We start from the raw sequence: 20466 nt of genomic DNA, 5'->3' as shown, positions 1-20466 counted from the left end.
AATACCAAGAAAACTATCTCATAAACACCTCAAAACAAAGCAAAATAGTAAGCAAACAATTATTGAGGCCCCAAATGGTCAAAACAGTCCATCTCTTTTAGCCCAATCAAACAAATCACTGTCAAATCACCATTTGACTATGTTGGGCAGAAACCACCTATATCTAATTTTGTGGTATTTAATTGTCTAAAAACTCTGAACAAATTAGAATCAGATTTTATTTTCAGCCTCAAATATAAAGTCTCTTTCATTGCCCTGAGGTGCATAAGTTGAAATACCGAGTTTACTTCTTACTTTTTCAGGTATATGTTCAATCAATGAAGAAGAAATTCTGTCGCTTGGAAAGTATACACAATATGTCAGCTTTGATCCAGGATATGTAAAGTTTGACAAAGAGATTTACCCACAGTTTGGTTTCTATAGTCTGCTGACACCTTTCCTCACACATCATGATTTCTTAATGCAAAGCTGGGCATGTACCAACTCACTGGAAATGCTCCACCTGTGTGGAAAGGTCACGTCTACAAGCACTGTGCAAGGCAAAGCTTTTAATAACTATACCGTTCCTTCAAGATTTAACAGATTTTTGGTCAAATACCTAAAATATGCACATGAATACTCTCGGCGGCTTCAGTCAATACCTAATAATTATATCTTTCCAGTTTCCTTTCTTTATGTATTCTTTGAGGTTTTCAGAGACCCCAAACTCACCTTCTGCTGCCGAAAAAGCAGATTTAGTTCTGAAGGTTAATCCAACTCAGCAGGATTGAAGGATGGCACTTTTCCTTGGTCGTAAGTATGTTGGCTCAGGCCAGACAGCTGTTAGGACATTCTCCTCTGGGAATCGTGCCCTCAACACCCACCGTTGATGCACATACATGGTCTACTGGCTGCCGACTTCCGTGCCCATCTGCTCAAATGGCATGGTGCCCACTCACAAGTTGGCTGGATCCTTGCCCTTAGTGTGTAGGTGCCAGGCAATGATGGGTTTAGATGGGCAGCCTGCATAATACTACAAGTGACAATTTTTCCCTTTCTCTTTCTACATTATCTGTCCTCTGTGCCTTCTCTGAAAGCGAAACTCGTGTTTCTCCACCTTTGATTTTACCTGTGGACACACAGGGCCTTCTGCAGGTTGGTGTACAAATGCACCCAACCTGCCACCAATGGTAAGATGAAAGAGAAGAAGGAATCCACAGAGCCCCAAATGACAAGTTCCAACACTGAAATGGGTTGGATTGTGAAAATCCCGACCACCTGGAGTCTGTCAGAAGAAATTTAGCATGGGTGTAAGTACAGCAGACCTCTCACAGATAGCAATGGCACCGGGAAATAGTTTAAGTTAGAGCACTTTTTGCCTGTCACAGACAGCCCCAGCACAAATTACTTGCCTTGCATCGAAAAGGCACATACAACAGTAAATGAAAGAAATCGGGCAAAAGGAACAAGCCTAATGGGAACACGATTTATATGCTCAATGGGGGCAAGAGTGCAAGCTTCAATATTCAGACCTCAAAAATAACCCTGACTGGAGGTCCTAATGGAAAGAAAAAGAAACAAAAATAGCATCTCTCTTTCCAATCTACAGCAAACCCGGAGAGAGGAATAGATTGGCGTAGGAGGTTGTGACTTTAATGATCCAAAGCATATGAATGCTTGTTAGCAGACAGCAGACAGACATAAGTAAGAACAACAGTAATGGCTGCATCTGCATCCTGGCCTGTGGCACTCAGACCAATCAGGCAGGCATTGGAGAGCAGTGCCCGAAGGTATGTTAAAGCCGTGCTTTCTCTGCGTGTTTATTTAAGGGTGATTGAATTCAGGGTGTTGTCAGTCTGCCTTGGAGAATGGTTATCCAATGTGTAGGCATGATCTTTCTCCCTGAATATGCTCTGTTGACGGAGTTAGTTATGTGTGACTACTTGCTCTGTCCTAGTCTTTATATGGTGCCAAAATCCTCCAGTCCAAGTTCCAAAGGAACAGGGCCTAAAAACTTTTGGCTCCAGAATCAAATTAGGCTTCTCTGCTTCCCTAGCCAGAAATGCATAAATACCCAATGGCCAAAACCAAAGAATTTGACATTGTGGAATGAATAGAGCTGTCATATACCACTAAAGTGTGGAAATATCTACTGTTTGAAGTCAAGACTAGTTCAACATCTTCAGTAATCAGAACAGACTTCTTTGGACACCTTCATGGGTTAGTCTGGCTTTTGAGTGAGAATGTTTCTGGCAAGCTACTCATTCCAGATATCAGAAATGCAAGAACATACGGTTTATAAGAGAAAATCTGCCATTTTTTTTGTATCAAAAAAATTCTCAAAGGCAGCACATTTTCATAAAAGACAAATCCCTCATCCTGTTTTCCTGATTGACCTTCAAGTTAGCACCACTTGCTTAGATGTGTAGACTTTAAAAAGAACTAATCAAAGAAGAGGTAAGTTGGTATACTTTGAAAAAAAAATATGTGAAACTCAATTTGGAATTATCTGGGGAAGTTTCTTGTAAAAATAGACAAAGAATAGGTATAATCATCCAAGACTCCTCGATCTGATTACTATGATATAACTGTCAGAGTTCCCAGAGCAAATCATTTTCCTCATGATTTATCACGCCTTGAGGATATAACAGTAAGAATTACATACTACTAATTTATTGAAAATGAAGAAAAGCAGATGTCCTGTCTAGGGAATCTTGAGGGTAAGGATCATGTTTTACTCATCTTTAAATTCACCGAATTTAGCATAGTGTGGAATACATATTATGGGATCTGTTATTTCAAACGTAAATTGGATCTCTTTATACATGTGATCTATTATTTCATTCCATTCACCAAAAGCTTCAATAGCCTATAATGTCATCTTCTAAAGTTATCTTGTTGGAAACATATTCATCATGCTTTTCAAAAGTCAGTAGTCTTTTCCAGATAAGCTTGTATAATATCTCATAGGAGATTTACCATCTTTTCTTAACCGAAATCAGGTCAAATTTTCCAGATGATCCCCTCATTTGACTACGGTTGAAATAACTGATACTGTTGGGTAATATTTTTCTGATCTGTCTAGTATATATGATTCTCGGGGATTAGGTTTCTCCTCGAGAGGGAGAAACTGAGAAGCTACATAAATGTAGATAAGCATAGATATAGGTAGATAGATATAGTTCTGCTTTTAAATAGTACTACATAATTATGTGGATTATTATTCTGAAGAGTTCTATGTCCTGTTATCACTTATCTTCTAAGTAAATTATTTTATCTCTTAGAACCTGTATTCCCTCAACTGTAAAATATGGCATAGCATAGAACTTATTCCTTATAGGATTTAGAAATAAAAAAAATTAAAACATATATAATTTTGAGCACATGGTAAGTCCTCATCATTATAATCTCCCCTATACCAATTATGTCATTCCTCTTCCAGTAGTCCTTCTGGTAAATATATTTTAAGCCAATGTATTCATAAAATCTTCAGTGATTCTAGAAACTTTTAAAATGATTTGTTTCAGGACACCTGGGTGGCTCAACAATTGAGCGTCTGCCTTTGGCTCAGGGCATGATCCCAAGACCCTGGGATTGAGTCCCACATCAGGCTCCCTGTGAGGAGCCTGTTTATCCCTCTGCCTATGTCTCTGCCTCTCTCTGTGTCTCTCCTAAATAAATGAAAGAAAGAAAGAAAGAAAGAAAGAAAGAAAGAAAGAAAGAAAGAAATTCCAGCCATTTTCTTTTGGGATGTTTTGAAAACATTTTGTAGAAAAATCTTTAAACATTTAAGGAGATGGGTTATACTGGGGTGTGCTGCCAAGGAGTGACAGTCTTGGTGTCATTTTAGAATTCTGTCTACCGCAGACCCACCTCTGGATCTCAACAAATCATGTTCCTCCCCCCAGCAAAACATATCATCTCCCATGATTCCAAAGAGTCTCATCCTATTACAGCATCTCCTCAAAGACCAAAGTCTCATCATCTAAATCTAAGTTGCACTCTTTCTTTGGCTAAAAGACCAAAAATCTAGCCAGCTAAATCCAGTTTTGAAAGAAGTTGAACTTGACTGAGATCAACCATTAAGTAGCAAAGGCAGGAATCAAATAATGTGGTTCTATGGCTAGTGGTATTTAACAAGTACTGTGCACTATCCATGCTACAAAGTAGTTATTGTTGCTTTCATTGCATAGATGATAAATCCAGGGACAGTGAGAAAAGACTAAGTTAGTGAGAGGCTGTTGGTTAACCAGATTCATCTGATTCAAAAGCACATACATTCTGACTCCAAAGCTTTAAATGCTGAAGCTTCTAGCCCTTGATGTGGATACTCAACACATGCTTGTTGCCTGACCATCATATTGCACAGTTTGCAGATTAAAATATGCAGTAATGTTTATCACCCTTCCCCTAAGTTATTTTATACCTAAGTTCCTATTTTCTATTTTCATCATATTTCAGGTAAGGAATCTTTAATAATCATCTTGAACATTAGCAGAGAAGAAATAATGATAGCAACGGATATGAGGATATGAGAAAGATGAATAGACTAAAGGTATACTACTTTACTGCTACATCCATTCTAAAATAGTGCTACAGATTTGTATTTGGTGGATCCTGGAACTGGAAAATGATTATCTGTCCCAGATACCACACCATCCCATCCCATCCCATCCCATCCCATAAAGACTCCAGGATGGATTTCTAGTTTAAAGTGATGGATTGACTACACTCATTAATCTCCTCTACTGACTGAAGTCAGAGTAAAAAGAAAAAAAAAATGTTACAAAGAAAAAGAGCATGAGCAAGAGTGGGGAATACATCTCAAAAAGTTTTAGGAAGATAAAATGTGTATGAAAATGTAATTACTTTGTAAGATGAAAGAAGCTACAACCTCAGTATTTCCAGACATGGAGGATGGGTGGTAATAATAAGATGTTCATAACCATCACTTGGAAATATCCGTGAAAGATAAAGTCAGGATTGCCTATAACAGCCATAATCTAGAAAAGCTGGACTCCCAGCCTCATTCATTCATTGAATATAGCCAGATGACTGTTCCCAGATGTTCATAAGGGAGACATGTAACCAGGTATCTTCAAGAATCTTGACTCAGGGTCACCTGGCATCACTGAGGGCAAACAGGACTGTGGGACTATGAACTAGGGGATTAAAGTTTACCTACTAAGCGATGGGACCCTCACCTCTTATTCTCAACCATCTCCCATAAATGCCAGAGGCAAAAATGTATTCCCCTTCATCTAGAAGACTTGAGGAGTTTTCTCTGAAAGAGTAAATGGCTTCAGAGTCCATCAGATACTGAAATTTGGATATCCTCAATACAAAGCCTCTTTGTGGGGTGCCTGGGTGCCTCAGTCAATCCTTCTTTGGCTCAGGTCATGACTCCAGGGTCCTGGGATTGAGCCTGGCATTGAGCTCCACATCAGGATCCCCGCTCAGTGGGGAGCCTGCTTCTCTGTCTCCCTCTGCTCCTACCCCCTGTTTGTGCTTTCTCTCTCTCACACACACACTCTTTCTTAAATAAATAAATAAAATCTTAAAAAAGAAAAGAAAAGCCTCTTTGTTCATGTTCTATGTTCTACAGAGAAGCTTGTCAGTCAACAAGTCCAGCACCTCAACTCCATACATATAGACAGCATTTTGGTGCCTCTTTTTAAAATATGAAAATGCAAAAAAAATAATAATAATAAAATAAAATATGAAAATGCAGGTACAGGTCATAAGAAATTAATTATTATATGACATATGACACTACATGACATAATATATATTATATTTACAAATAATAATTCTATCATATATAATATATTATATAATTATATATAACCATATTATATATAATACTTTATAATCACTAGATTATATACTTCTTTATTTAGCACTATATACTATATATGTAAAATGCACCGTTCTAAGTGCTAAATAAAATAAACCTCTGCTTTAAAGCCATTGAAGAAAATCTCAAGATGGAAGAGAAATAACAAAACAAGCAAACATAAAAAGGAACTCAAAATAAGCAAAAATAATACCAAAGAAAAGAAAGAAAAAAAATTTTAAATACTATTGGTAATAATATCAAGAGACAAGAAAATATATAGGATTCATAGAAACAGGAATAAGAATAAAGAGAGGCATTCAAAAATTAAAATAATAAATAAATGTATTTAATTAACATAGGTTTTGGAGGGGAAGAATAATAAATCTGTCAGGAAATAGAAAAAAAAACCAAAGAGATGAATTATAAAAACCAAGAAATAAGAAAATAATTTAGGATGTTCAGCATCTGCCTTATGGAAGAATCCAAAAGGAGAAAAAATGAAATGCATGGTAAGAACTTTTAAAATAAAGTACAAAAGAATGTCCCAGGATTTTATGAATTAAGAAGTAGGTCATGCAATTATAAAGAAGTAGGAAGAGAGACGGGAAGATCAAGGATCATATATAAATGAATTGGAATCAGAATGGTGTTGGACTTTCCTAAAACTGACTAGAAGCTAGAAGAACGGTTTCAAAATTTAAGGAGAAAATATTATCAACTTAGAATCATGTAGCCTGTTAAACTATCAATCAAAAGGCAGAATTGAATAAGAATATCTCCAGATATAGGAAGATTCAAAGCATTTGTTTCCACTACATTCTTTTTGGGAAACTACCAAGAAAAATACTTTAGCAAAATGATGGATTTGACCCAGGGAAAAAAAGCCATCAAAAATAAGATGGACAGACATAGGACCATGGCAATGAGCAGTCACTTGTTCATAGAGGTGTGTGAGGCAAGCAGAGTCTTCGGTCCCAGTTAAAGGAAGAAGATGGATATCAATGGGAAAAAGATGTTAAAAAGGGGGAGGGGCACTATATTATTTCATGTTTCAGTGTTTGAGAAAAAGATTGGTGGGAGTATGACAGACTGCTGACATCTTTGGGAAAATTAACTATAGATAATTTGAAATAGAGGTAAATTAACTAAGGAATCATGAACTCCACAAAAGAAAGTTGAATCCAAAGGAATGATAGCCATATAATAATTCTTGGCTCAATGGCAAATATTTAGAAAAACACAACAAGGCAGCTAGTAATTGAAACAAAAAAATGTGATAGAAGTATAATGGAAAAAAATTGAGGGAAGGGAAAGTGTGGAATGTAACACAGCTAATGTTAAACTATATAATACCTGCAATAGATAAATCAGGGAAAATCAGTATACACATAGTGTTGAAAAGTGTGAAGGTTAATATAAAAAAGAAACAATACTCATAACAAAAAACTAAAACTGTTGCTGGTGGTTGTCCCTAAAAAGCAAGATTAATGAGTAAAAAGGAAGCCAGAGGAATGCTATGTTTTGTCAAAACTTTTGTAGACTAATGCCTTAAGTTCATGTATAACTTTGATAAGGAATAATAGCTGATTACAACTATGACATATCACTTAAAAAATTAAAATTTTCTTCAAATAGTCTTGTGAGAGAGAAAGAGAGAGAAGGGGAGCAGGCAATTATACTTAATTGGATAAATGCCCAAGTAGGACCCTCAGCAATCAATCTATACCACGAAGAAGTCCCACTGGCCTATCAGATCTAAATACAACTTAAATATAGAAAGAATTGTTTAAGTCTGATTCAGTAGAGAATAATTGTTACAAAATCACAATGATAACAACCAGTGGATTCAAGCCCTGCATTCACCATTAATCCGTGTGATTTAGGGCAAGTTATTTAAGCTTTCTATATCTCAGTTTCCTCATCTACAAAGTACAGGATATATCTTACACCTCATAGAGTTAGAGGACGATTCAACGGGTTAATACTGCTAACACGCTTACAAAAACACCTGGGACATAGGAAATGACCAATAAAGGTTAGCTATTATTATTGTCAAAAGAACTCCTAAATTTTGAACCCTAACACAAGTCATCTGAAAATAGAGGTGTCACCCTTTGAGCCTTCTAGGGTTTCCAGTTGACAGCTCATTCTCTAATGAACCCACAAAGGGCAGTGAAACAGTCAGGGTCAAGGGAGAAAACAAGGGGAAGCAGGGACCCTAGCCCCTCTGATCTGGCTTCCTTTTATCCTGTGAAGGCATTTTACCCACCCAAATGAGCCTTGCCAAACCAATAGCCAAGGAATAAGATGCTTTAGGTTTGCATGTAGCACCGTATTAGAAAGAAACATCTGTGCTATTATTTAACGTGATATTTATCTTTCTAGATCTTGAGAAATAATCTCTTGGTTGTTATTAGCAGATGAGGTGTAACCAGTTTCCTGATTCTTTGCCATCCATAGAGAGTTTTTCATGTTTGTTCCTTTTATAAAAATCAGCAAAGACAGAGAGAAAGCCCCTTAACTACTCACCTACTCAAAACCTTTTCATTTTCAAATCAAGGGAAGCTGCCAAAATTGTATTAATTTTTAAAAAATAACTCTCTCAGTAATGCTCCCCTTGGATGAATAAAGAGGGAACCTAATTCCGAGCCCATTTTTTATCCTCCATTGTGTACACAACACAATGTACGAGTTAGCTCATTAGTGCTCTCGGCAAGGGCCATCATTTTTAAATGATCAAAGTGTTTGTTTGGGGAGAAATCAGTCACATAGAGTAATGGTTCCCAAACTGTGATCCTGAGCATTTAGAGGAGAGTCCTCTGTGGTTCATTTAGGAGATATTTTAAGGGAAATGTGAAGGCTAATAAAATATAGGACCAAGGGGGAATGGTTTGAAGATAAAGGGACAGAGAATGGTCATTATATTGATTTGGGGACAGGGATCTGAAATCAGTGGCAGTTAAAAAAAAATGAGAAATAAGAAATGTAAATCATCATATACAAAACAGATGCAAAATAATCCTAGGAACTGATGATTTAGGTCATATGCTAAAAGAGAATTTTTATAATAGAGACAAATTTTGTAATATAACTCTTAAAATGAAAACTATATATGGCTACACTTTAAAACAGAACACTTTAACTTAATAATATTTCAAATAAAATTTTCCATAGAACAAAAGGCAAATTATTGTGCCTTATAAGTAGAGATGATTTTTTTAAAGATTGCTAAGTTTTAATCATTAAAGAAAATATGTTTTTGCTCATATTTAATATTCTCAAGTTTTGCTGGTGGTTTGTGGCTTTATCACTGATTTGATTTTCCTCATCTAGCCACAGCGAAAGACACATCCAAATCAAGCAGCAACAAAAAGAAAAGTTGAGAGTTATTTTTGGAATTTTGGTCACAAGCTCTACAGAACCTTAATGACAAATCTCCCGAAAGAATATAAAAAGTATTTATTAAATATCTTTTATAGGAGTTTGACAGTGGGTTGCTAGACATGTTGCAGGGATCTATGGGTTGTTGATTTGAGGGTCTCTGCTGAAAAAAGAAAAGGAATAAGGTGGGGATTAGAAGGTCTTGGTAAAGTGAATGAATTTGGGCTTGGAAAAAAAGTTTTAAATCTATATTTCATACGTTTCTTATAAATTTGGGATAGAATACTTTTTCTTTTAACGTTATGAAACATCACTTACAATTTCTGCTTCATGATTTATAAAGCCCTACAAAACTGATAAAGGCAGAACAGATTCCCTACAATAGCAATTAATAATGGGGATTTATAGTGAGTGCATGGGGAAGAAGGCAAAATTCATCCCAACGACAAAACAAGGATATCTCTAGAGAAAGAATCTGAACTCTTTCTGTAACTCCAAACATCCCGGTAGAGAACACACCTGTAAGTGACAACTACTAATATGCAGTGATTTATAGGCATTTCGCAGCACTCCTAGGAGATATTACATAGTCTTAAAGGAGAATGCATTTTGAAAAAAACACCTTCTATATGATTATGACCTACTCCCATCCTGATCCTTGATTAAAAATCAAAGAAAGAACCAGAAGCTTAAAGCAAAGAAAAAAAAAATCCAAAAAGTTCAAAGTATATGAGCTTCAAGCTGCATTAGTAGTTAAAAGCAATGGAGCAAAGAAAGCTTCAATAAAGATATAGTAAATTAAAAAGGGAAGAAATGTATTTTTATTTTGAGGTAGAGACTATATGCACTTCATGTGAATAACCCCAAAGAACAGCACAGTACTTGGTATCTGGCAAGCATGAGATAGATAAATGTTAATTTGAATATTAAAGTGTCAATAGAAATAGTTCACTTTATTTCTCAAGATGATTTCACATATATGATCCCATTTCATAAAAGCAGTCGTATTGTACAATATGAAGGAAATTGTTACATCCATTTGAAAGATAAGGAAATTGAGCTACCATTTAAATGAGTCTTTCTGGGGTGACTTCTGTAACTATAACATTGTGTTCAGTCTTGCATTGGCTAGGTGAATGGCTATTATAATAAATATGTTTTTTTTTTTTTACTTACACCCAAAGTGTCACGTGACCTACATACAAACTCAGTCTCTTGAAGAGGCATCATGGATTACTAAACTGGGCACAAAGATAGTAAGTAACTACATATTAGCCAGCTGGTCATCCCATCATATATCAGTTCACACCATGTTGCCTTGAGACCACACTGAGCAGAACCTGCTGCTCTCTTTCCATTGGACTCATCCAGCTCCAAAATGTCAGGGTGATGTATGGATTGGCCTATGGATCAGGAAAATAGTCCTGCGTTATTCAAGTCAAGCTCGTCGCAGAGAATTCCTAAGGAAGGAATGCAGCTAACTAAGTACATTTGTCCAGTTTGCTATCCCTTTACTGGCCACGCAGGGCTGTCCAATATTTTGAGGTCATATTTCTACAAGACAGACTTTCAGCTGATGCTAAAGGCACTTGTCCTTCAGACTTTTTCCTTGCCAAAAACCTTGCCTTCTCTTTAGTGTATGCAACCCTTCACCCTGTCGAAAGCTATTCTTTGCAACTCAGCTCACATGATATACTTCAAAATATAAGCAAGCGGAGCAACAAGCTGCCTCAGCGGCTGTGTCATTTTGGGTTACATGTTGCTGTCCTTTCTTCATGAAACGGCACTGCTGGAACGCTGACCTCCCTGGTTGCAGTCAACTGCCATGGGCTACTAGTCAAAGAAAAAGCAAGAGCGCTGAAGAGCAAGGGCGGTCACAGTGGAGAAACTTCTGGTTTCCCTGATCTCACATTCCTATCTTTTACCCTGCCATGCCAACTTGATGATTTATAAAGAATACCTTTTTATGTGATTCCAACTTTAAACTTCAATTCAAGGGCAGTGTCTTTTTCTTTTGGCCAATTCTGCTTCAAGTCAACAAACTTATAACATGACTGCATTGTATCTTTAGCTTTAAAAAAAAAAAGTGGGGGATACAATCTAAAACGGAGGAATCCACAGATGTTTTAGAGTGTCCTATTCGCACACTCAGACTGGAACTGTGTGACTCTTTTAGTTGCTTTACACTTCTTCCCTCTTCGCATGTTCCTCTTTCCTATCTGATCCTTTTTACAGACTTAATATACTTGATTATTTCTTCAAAGATATGTTTATTATCAGTACAAAGAAAAATAGTAGCCTTTGATGGTGCCCAGTGAAGTCATTTCCATTTTCCTCATTGATCATTGCTCCCTTTATACAGAGGAAACATCGCTTAAGCCAGAAAAAGAACTTATATCTCTGTAATTCCAATAACATGGGCCCCTTCAAGCTGATAATAATTAATCATTGGTTATGAATAAATAATTAACTCATTATGAAGAAATTACAACATCTGACAATACCCAACAACTCTGTTGACTTTCTCTTATCTTTACTGATCCTAGATTCTGAAGATGAGTTCTAATGGCTCTACAGCCAGTTCTCACAGGAGCAAGTAAGTATATGTCAGCCCCATTGTCTTGAGAGGATTAATATTCAGTAAGCTTCTCAAGACCCAGAGTTGGTGAACAACCAACTAAATTTCTGCTCTAATGTTAGGACTAAATATTAAGTATAAGTCTCAGAACTCCTGTGGCCCTTCTCTATTTTCTTTACCTAAATCTGGTATTGATTTAATCTATAAGATAGATCCTCCATCCTTGGCAGGTAGCCCTTGGTACCCTGATCCTCCCCTATAAGGGAGAGTGCCTTCTCTGAACCACACTCAGTTGTTGAAGGGTTGCCTCCCCTGAGATTTTTCTCATTCTTGTTCCTGGGACTAGATTATATTCTTAGCATCCCTGTTACCTAGTGGAAACCCTGCTACATATGCACAGACCTCTTAGCACAGAATAGCATCTCACCCAAATCCTTTGTGACCTTGTTCCTGCCAAGTGTTTGAGCCAACTGGTAAACACGATTGCTTAAAATGTCTTTGAATTTCTTTTACTCTTAAACATTTGTCTTACCAGAACCAGTTCCTGAAAATGTATTAATTTTCACCCCAGTAGAAATTAAGTTTTTCTGGTGAATGACAGCAGGAGAAGAAAACCCCTACAAAGTTTATAAAGCCTTATGGAAAATACCATGTTGGATCTACAATAACTTGATATTCTCTCTCTCTCTCTAAGTCTCTCTCTCTATCTCTGTCTCTGTCTCTCTGTCTCTCTCACATACATACACACACACACACACACACACACACACTCACATCCCACTTAGGGAAATGTTTGTTAGAGAAAATATTTAAAAAGTATAGATTTTCTTGCACCAAAACCAGTAAGATACCTAGGAATAAACTGAAAGGTCTGTACTCTGAAAACTACAGAACATTTAAAAGAGAAATTTAAGAGTGCACAAAGAAATGGAAAAATATTCCATGCTCATGGGTTGGAAGAACAAACATTGTTAAAATGTCTGTACTACCCAAAACATTTAATACGATGCCTACCAAAATACCATTGGTATTTTTCACAGAGATAGAACAAGCAATCCTAAAATCTGTATTGAACCACAAAAGACCCCAAACAGAACAATTCTGAAAAAGAAAAGCTGGAGGCATCACAGTTCTGAGCTTCAAGCTATGATACAAAGCTGTAGGTATCAAGACAGTAGGGTGCTGACACAAAAACGGACACTAGATTAATAGAACAGAATAAGAAATTCAGAAATGGATGCATAACAATATAGTCAATTAATCTTTGACAAAGTAGGAAAGAATACTCAATAGAAAAAAAACACAGTTTCTTCAACAAATGGTGTTGGGAACACAGCAACATGCAGAAGAATGAAACTTGACCACTTTTTTTATACTATACACAAAAATAAATTCAAAATGAATGAAAAACTTAACTGTCAGACAAGAAACCATCAAAACTCTGGAGAACACAGGAACAAACTCTTTCACCTCAGCCATAGCAACTTTTTATTAGACACATCACCAGAGGCAAGAGAAACAAAAGCATAAATTAACTATTGGAATTTCATCAAAATAAAAAGTTTCTGCACAGTGAAGGAAACAATCGACAAAACTAAAAGGCAGCCTTCAGAATGGGAGAAGATACTTGCAAATGACATATATAATAAAGGGTTATTATCCAAAATCTATAAAGAACTGATCAAACAACACTTGAAAAACAAATGATGAAGTTAAGAAATGGACAGAAGACATGTGTAGATATTCTTTTCAAAGAAGACACCCAGATGACTAACGGCCACATGAAAAGATGCTCAACATCACTCATCCTCAGGGAAAAACAAATCAAAACCATAATGAGACAGAATAGTTAAGATTAACAACATAGAACACATAGATGTTGGTGAGGATGCAGACAAAGGGGAACCCTCTTCCACCATTAGTGGGAATGCAAACTGGTGCAGCCACTCTGGAAAACAGTATGGAGGTTCCTCAAAAAGTTAAAAAGAGTACTACCCTACCACCCAGCAATTGCACTACTAAGTATTTACCCAAAGGATAAAAAAATACAGATTTGAAGGAGTATATACACCCCCAATGTCTATTGCAGCATTATCAACAATAGCCAAACTATAGAAAGAGCCCAAATGGACTCTTGAATGGATAAAGAAGAGATGGGATGGACTGATGGACTGATGGACTGATGGACTGAGGAATGGATCTGATGAATGGATAAAGAAGAGATGGGATGTACATACAATAGAATATTACTCAGGCATCAAAAAGAATGAAATCTTGCCATTTTCAAGAGCATGGGTGGAGCCAGAGTGTATTATGCTAAGCAAAATAAATCAGAGAAAGTTAAATACCATAGGATTGAACTCATATATGGAATTCAAGAAATAAAAGAGATGAACATATGGAAAAAGGGAAAGAGAGAGAGAGAGAAGCAAACCAAAAGAGACTCTTAACTATAGAGAACAAACTAGGGATGATGGAGGGAAGTGGTTGGGAAATGGGCTAAATGGATGATGGGTATTCAGGAGAGCACTTGTTATAATGAACAATTGGTGTTATTGGAAGGTGATGATTCACTATTACACTATATGTTAACTAATTAGAATTTAAATAAAAATTGGGGGGAAAAACTATAGATTTCCTAAGACATATGTCTTGATTTTCTAAGATATAGAGGCAGCTGGAGCCTTACAGGCAGAATAGAAGATGGAGATACCTAGCTTCTTTTTTAAAAAAGATTTATTTTAAAAATTATTTATTTATTTATTTATTTATTTATTTATTTATTTATTTAAGAGAAAGCGGGGGGGGGCAGAGGAAGAGAGAATCTTCAAGCAGACTCCCCAATGAGTGGGGAGCCCAACATGGGCTCTATCTCATGATCTTGAGATCACGATCAGAGCCAAACCAAGAGTCTGACACTCAACCGAGTGAACCACCCATGCACCCCAACATCTCTAGCTTCTTAATGCAAGCTGAAATTGCATGCTGTTGTGCTATTGGTTTCATAGGCTAAGTTTCAAAACAGAGGCTGGGCAATACAGGGGACTCTTATTAGTTTTTATTTTTGTTGTGATTGCTGTTGTTAGTTTAGCTTTAAAGTCTATAAGATTTGGCATCCAGTGAATAGTAGAAGCCAAATTTTGAATCATAAGGCCGAGATTGAGTTCAAGAATCTGTATGTTTTTAAAGCTCCCCAAGTGATTCTTGTGATGATCAGCCAAATTTTGTAGCCACTACATTATGGAACGGTGATGGTTTTGCTGGGTATGCTACACAAAGATATGCACCCTAGGATGGTATCAGAAGACATTTCCCCTTCCAAGTAAGGGGAAGATCTAAGATCCTACATCTAGGATTTTGGTATCAGGCTCTGGACACTCCAAAGTTAATGTCAAAATAAATGAGTTAATAAGTTATGGTCTCGGATTAAGAATAAAAGCAATGCTGAGTAATACCACAGGTGGAAAGCATATTCCAGAATGAAAGAACAAAAGCTTTTGGTTTTGGTCCTGAATAACTGTCTGAGCTTGTCTTGCCCATAAAAAAGATAAAGATAAAAGAATATGAAGATAATGTTGGAAATATCAAGAAAGGCAACTGGTAATTCCTAATCTACTATAAGGGAGTACTCCATATACTGGTGAGATTAAACTAAAGCTGATGAATCCATTGAACACACCTAGTTGACTATAAATAAAGATAAACCTCAAAAAGATTTAAAAACAGGAAAAACTCCTGGGTGACAGCATCGTTCACACGCTGGCATGTGCATCCCCATCCAGAGCCACATCAATTGCTTTGTAAACTTAAGTTATTACCATACCACCAAAACCCACCATAAGGCACACAGATTAAGTGAAATCATGTATATAAAGCACTGATGCCCACCCAGCTCAGAGAATGTTATCTTTGTCTCTTCTTCCCTATTTCCTAGGGCAATAGAGAAAATCACAGCAACCTTGCTTAGCATCCAGTATCAATAGATTCATGCCCCTGAGAGAAAGTGAAGATAATCATGAGAAACCCTAAGACATAACAAGAATAAACCTATTGCTTAGTAATATAAATAATGCGTATTTGTGAAAATAACTATTTTCAAAAGAAAAATGTAGTGATATGAGAGATATTATGTTAAGTTTTTGAAAATGTCTTTTAGGTCTGGCTTAATAGATGACAGCATGAATATCACATATATTTCTTCATTTAATCTATTGTGATATCAAATATCCTGTAGACTCTGGAAGACTTCATTGAATTTCTCATGTAAGAATAAGAGGTTTTTTTTAAGGATATTTTAGAATTATTATGGAAATGATTTGACTTCTGGGACCCCCTGAAAGCATGGAACCTCCAAGGATCTCTAGAACACTCTTTAAGAAACACTGATAGAGAACTTTGCTTGTCTGATCTAAATGCACTTATATATGAATGAATGAATGAATGAATGAATGAACATACAGTAGAAGATACAAAAGCCAAAAAAAAAAAAAAAAAAGAAGAAGAAAGAGAAGAAAATACAAATGCCCCTTCTTTCATCAAACTTCCTAGGCAATATTCTTTATATTCTGTGTCCTGAGTGCAATCCCTTTTTGATGAGAGTAAGGACAGCCATTCCTAATCCAAAGAAATGATGTTGGTGGGTACTTTCCAAGTCATAACCTTGCTTTTTAAGTCCTTATCTGTCACCCAACTTGATCAGCCACTGGCCTAAGAACAGCTTCATAACCAAAACAAAGCCAATTATTCTTTACCTAGAATTTTTCTGGGTCAAGTTGATGGGGAAGAACTTGTTCTTCTGCAATAAACCACTCTAAGCATATGAACTGCCAACTCTCATCTTGCCCCCTTTTTGAGAAGGACTGTGTGTAGTGGAGGAAAAAGAAATGAGTACTTAGGCAGAGGCAGAGGACAAGAGCATTTCCAAATGTCAATTATATGGCAAATTTTGTTTTCTCAGGTGTCCCTAAGATCTATTATTCCACATGTTCTTCTTACAAGAGGACATTGGCACCCCTCTCATTAAGAATTTATATTTCCTTGGGGCACCTGGGTGACTCAGTTGGTTAACCTCTTTGATTTCAGCTCAGGTCATAATCTCAGGGTCATGAGATCAAGCCCCATATCAGGCTCCATGATGGGTGTGGAGCCTACATAAGATTCTCTCCTTCTCCCTGCAGCCTTCCCCGCTTGTGCTCTCTCCTTCTCCCTCAAAAAAGGAAAAAAAAAAAAAAGAAATAAAAGAATCTATATTCCCTTCTCTTAAATTTAGCAAGCCTGTAATTACCACAGAAATGACAGTATTATGACTTCCAAACCTAGCGTATAAAAAGGTCATACAACTTCCATATAGTACTTTTGAGATACTAGCTCTTTGAATCCAGTTACTATGCCATGAAGACACTAAATAAGGTCATAGAACGCCCATGTGAAAGGACATAGTGTCTCTCACCCTTAACTCTCAACTCCAGTTGGGACTTTCAGGAAATGTAGCTTTGGCTTTGCAGTTATGTGAGTAAGCTATCTTGGAAGTAGATCCTCGAGTTCTGAGTGGAGCTGCCCCAGGCAATGAGCCTTCTCCATTGTGTTGTGCCCAAATTGAAGAGTTGTGAGTTAAGTAAACATTCGGGGATGGTCTATTATGCAACCATAGACGACTAATACATGTTATGGGAGCCAATATCCTTTTCCTTTTCCAGTTAAATTAGTTTGAACTGGGTTTCTATATTTGCAGCTAACAGAGACTTGCCCAGTATAAGATGATTTTTATATAGATTTTCCTAATTGTTAGTTGTCCCTATTTAATATCAAGTGTTTGAGAAGATAGGAGAAAGGAGATTTCCTCTGCTATCATCTAATAGTTTTAACCAGCTGCCCAAAGCTCAGACTTATTTTTGGATATATAATGATTAATTTACTAACAGCTTGAATCCTGCATATGAATATTAGTTCCACCTTAATTTTGAATAATGTAAACAGATTTCATAAGATAGCAAAGCCATAGATCTAATTTCTTTTTTAAAGTATTTATTTTAAAAAAAAATTATTTATTTATTTATTTATTTATTTATTTATTTATTTATTTATTTAACAGAGAGAGAGAAAAAAAAGAGAGTATGGGGAGGAGGGGCAGAGGGAGAGGTTGAGAAGCAAACTCCCTGCTGAGCAGAGAGCCTTATTCAGGGGGTTCAATCCCAGGACCCTGAGAATATAGATCTATTTTCTCATTGAGTAATCTCCTTGCTTGTTTCCAAAGATTACGACCAAGACTTTGAAGAAAGAATGTGTGTTGCTGTATAGGTAAATAATAGAGAAGTTTCCTATATCGTTGCCCACATAACATTTTCCATCAATATAAAATAATCTTTGTGAATCCTTTAACTGTGTGACAAAATCATCCTGAAGCATTATGCTCAAATGAATAAGGTAATCTCTCTTTCTCACAATATCAGTTGCTGATATGGGAAGAACAGTTCAAGATATAGGAACCCAACTGTGTTCAAGTTCAACAGTGCAGTGATTGCCTTGAAATTTCCCAACATTAAAAAAAAAAGAGTTTTCTTTAGACAGTAATATATATTTTAATGTATCATAAGATGCTAATTTTTAAGGTATTATACATAATATCATTCAATTTTTATCATTATTATTCAAATAGTTATTTATTCCCATTCTACGACTTGAATTTAACCTTTACTTTTTCCTTTGAAACTATATCTGGCATTAGGTTGGGTTTTCAAGAGGATCATCATTTATAACCCTAGGGATACAAGAGTTTTACAGTAGTTAGAAAGGCTCCCTAAAAATATTGCACTAATTTCTAAGTTCAAGGAAGAAGTCTTAAGAGTGAAAGAGTGGTAGTGGCTTGTGAAGATGACTTAAAGAGCATTATTCATCCCAAGATCTGTAGTTGAAAATAACAGTGGTGGTGCTAATTTTTCTTCCCTATGTCTGTGTAGAAGCCCGCTCCCTATCTTTGGAGACACCAGAGTTTCCATTTTTCAGACATTTGTCCTAAGGGAAGAAACACCAATGAAAGCAGACCATTATCACAGCAATCTCTGCCAACCACAGGCCTTAAAAGTCAGGTCGTTTTCCATCCCAGCCTTCTTTCTTCCAGTCTTTCCTCCTTGCATATCTGCCAGTAACTTCCACCAATTGTTTCCTGTCCCCAAACTTAGCTTTTGTCTGTGATGGGCCTTAACTTACTATGTGGTCAATATGTTTTCAAATTAGTCTTCTGTGGATATTTTAATAGCATTGTGCATAGGTAATACTTGTGCTCTTCCTTATTTCTTCCACTCAGGTCAGACTAGAAGTTTCCCAAAGCTCTCAGTTCATTGGTTTAGGAACCCTTGAGATGCATTAAGGAGCTAATGACCCATAAAATTCAGGCTTGATGTTTTTTAACCCTCTCTGGTTTTCTTTCCATTTAAGTATAAGTTTACCACTACAGAGTGTCCATTTTCAAATTATGCATCTGTGGGTTCCCAGGGAAAATTAATAGTCTACAATATGAGTTGATTTAAGACTTGGATATGAAAAGTCTCCATAGTGTTGTTACTTTTTTAGCAGTGGAGTGAATAACGCTAATATGTCTAATTAATACCTAAAGAGATTTTTTTCCCATTTGATCAATTACAAAAATATCATTAATATTTTTTCAGGATACATTGTGTTTATATAGAGGATTCATTATAGAATCATTATTCTACTTTTTCCAGGAGGAGATGTGAATATGAAAGAACCATCAAGTAGTTTCTCTGTCCCTCCAGACATGGGGGAGCCTACACTGATTAATCTGTACCAATTCTTTTAACAGATAAATCAAATAGGCACTCCAAAGTGCTTCCTACTTTCTGTCACTTCAACTGAATTTATAATACCTCAGTTACTATAGAAAGATTTTAAAATTGTTAAAAATCAGAATATTAAAAATAACCCATAGGCAAACAGCCTTCGCGGGATCTAGAAAACAAATAGAGTGTGTAGGACTAAAATTATTTGACAAAAACAAACAAAAAAGGAGATAATTTCTATTTAAAAAGTCTCTTTAAAGTGTTTTGTTTGTTTCTTTTTTTCTTTTCTTTTTTGTTTTTTTTTTAGGAAAAACAGCTTTGTTAGGGTTTGCCAATTATGGATGGAGAAGACATTGGAATATAGCGTTTTCAAAGGTGATGATCAAAGTATTTTCATTCAGCTTTTTGTGACCATTAAAGCTGCTCATTTGGTAGAGACGATCATTAGTGCCTTAATGTGAAACAAAAGCTTCAGGACAAGAACTTCTGGTTGAAGATCAATATGAGAGATATCGTTTCAGTTATGGCCTTAATAATTGTAACTGTAGGGAGTCTGGCAGCGTTGGTTTTATGAATTAATATAATATAGAATCCGCCAGGTACAAATGGAGAGTACAAATAAAGGAGACTTGCTGGTAGTGACTACACTGGGAATATTTGGGTGAGAGGGAATTGTTTGATAAATGCGAGTTGATTCGAAGTGAGCTCTGGGACAGTCACCACAAACCGTCTTCCAATGAGAGAATGCATATCTTGAGGGCCAAATTGAGAAGGGAATTCAACCAAGGAGAAGAAAACTGAAAAAAGACCCCTTGAAAAACGATTAATTTTACACATCCCATTATCTTATAATGTTCCTTGTGGGGTTTTTGTTTTTTTTTTTTTTCTCTAAG

The 20466-nt window shown here is 36.2% G+C and overlaps 1 protein-coding gene across 3 annotated transcripts in view; it reads right to left on the bottom strand.

Moving 5' to 3' along the window:
- ARHGAP15 (Rho GTPase activating protein 15) overlaps positions 1–20466 on the bottom strand; it is a 608584-nt gene that overhangs the window by 539394 nt on the left and 48724 nt on the right. The window contains exon 1 of one of the 3 annotated variants that reach the window (XM_072789069.1): positions 712–793. The exons of the other annotated variants lie outside the window; for them this stretch is intronic. The gene's annotated coding sequence lies outside the window, so the exon portion shown is untranslated. Of the gene's footprint in view, positions 1–711; positions 794–20466 lie in introns of those variants that run through there. 3 annotated transcript variants of the gene reach the window in all.

The sequence above is a fragment of the Canis lupus genome, chromosome 20, assembly GCF_048164855.1.
Source record: "Canis lupus baileyi chromosome 20, mCanLup2.hap1, whole genome shotgun sequence".
In the NCBI taxonomy this organism is placed as follows: Eukaryota; Metazoa; Chordata; class Mammalia; order Carnivora; family Canidae; genus Canis; species Canis lupus.
The sequence above is the reverse complement of the archived record's forward strand: the minus strand, read 5'-3'. Positions and strand labels throughout refer to the sequence as shown.